A 1760-nucleotide genomic window follows, 5' to 3' on the forward strand; every position below is an offset into this window, starting at 1 on the left:
CCCTGCGTACCCCCCCCCCCCCCAGTTTTCCGAACTAACTGTTTTTTTCCATCTTAAATGCTTGGCTACGTCTCCCGCGCTCTCCCATTTTATGATAGCCTAAACTATAGCAGCGGAGATCAACATACCAGTTTTACATTATTCATAGCTTATAAACTGGACTGAGCGGGCGTCTGAGCTATTTTTTCGCAGGTGTCATAGGGAAATATGCATAATATTTTGTGAAAGTCTGGGAAATGACAGCTCATAAAAAAGCCTATACTTCTCAGTTTGGGCGCAACTTGCGTGACCCACTCCCAACTTGCAAACTTCCGCAAATCTAAAGTAATCACCATTTGTTGGTCGTACATCATCTCACCAATCATGGGGGCAAGATGGCTCAGTGGTTAGTGTGCGAATTTACTGTCCGGAAGGTCCGTGGTTCGAACCCGACCTCTGCCTCTCGACTTCCCCTGCCTAGGCTTGGGCAACATGGCAGCATCCCAGCCTCGTGGGATCTTCTGGTGGCACGGCAGTTGGGCACCGAAGAGGTGCTATAGCCGAACGACGATTTTCCCGAATCACACTTAGTTTTTTCACGCAGTAATTGTTGCTGTCCCGAGAGCAACGTTGGCTTTCTGCTTATCTATACAATCGGCTCCTCTGCGTCTTCTCAGTCGCATACCGCCTCGTAATCATCAATTGCTTTTGATGCTGTTCTTTTGTGACGAGCTTCATACTTATCATTCATTTTTCCTCTAGCTCCTATCTATCCCTAAACATCTCACTGTTCGCATGGTTGCGGTTGTAGGGTTGCAACACCGTCAGGTATAACATCAGATTAGGATCCAGATCTGTTCGGGGTGATCGCGCGAGAACAAGGCAGTCATCATAGTACGCCACCAAAAGTGGCCCAAACAACGATGCAACGGGCCTTTCAGAAACCAAGAGGGTTTCCTTTGAGGGCTATCCAATAAACAAGTTCTTTCCACTTCTATCTCTTTGCAAAGAACACGCAGTAGTTACCTTTTCTATTGCAACTCGGGTATAAAGAGCCTTTCGTCGTAATTAGGATCTCCGGGCATTTCACTGACGGACACTAGTCGTGCACCCGCGCATCTGTAAAAAGCGCCATGGATTATTCTACTCGAGAAGTATGGTAATGGTACCTGCATGCTTATCTTTCAAGGTATGGGTTAGCACTCGTCCTCCGTGTGTTGAACTAATTCCTGAAGAAATCAGGATGTATCATCTTTGGTCAACTTCAGCTATTTTCGTCGTCGTACCATTTACGCTTTTTAATCCGTCGACGCGGACGCCTTTGATCTGCTACCTACTACAAGCCAGCAGTAAAAAGCCTCACACCTGCTCTGCATATAGGAACAGCTACCGTATGAATGAAAAGAACACATCTACGTTTGCTAAATTCTGTTGCTCTTTCAAGTCATCTTTTCGATGGAATATCAATGAAACCAGTTCTCAGCTTATCCGGGGGGAATTTTAGGATGGCAGCACAAAAATGACGAATGGTGAGGTTAGTTATAGTTAATTCGACTTTATCGTTTGTCACAACGTTTTTTCATCGTCGAAGATGGTTCATTTCGCAGTAAGTCGAAATTCGGAAGATTACGAAGTTCAAATGTAATTTTTGAAGCCCCGAGAGTGGTGTAAATAATGCAACGATTTGGATCAACTGAGAATAACGTCGTGATTTCATTAGGACCACAGACCGCTTTGGTATATATATATATATATATATATATATATATCTGCTTCCCACA

The 1760-nt window shown here is 44.5% G+C and overlaps 1 protein-coding gene across 1 annotated transcript in view; it reads right to left on the reverse strand.

Annotated features, from left to right (window-relative positions):
• The window catches only part of T265_09061 (hypothetical protein), a gene marked incomplete at both ends in the record, with an annotated part of 85204 nt that overhangs the window by 17013 nt on the left and 66431 nt on the right, over nt 1-1760 (reverse strand). The gene's annotated exons all lie outside the window — the stretch shown is intronic.

This window comes from Opisthorchis viverrini, assembly GCF_000715545.1.
Source record: "Opisthorchis viverrini unplaced genomic scaffold opera_v5_252, whole genome shotgun sequence".
In the NCBI taxonomy this organism is placed as follows: domain Eukaryota; kingdom Metazoa; phylum Platyhelminthes; class Trematoda; order Opisthorchiida; family Opisthorchiidae; genus Opisthorchis; species Opisthorchis viverrini.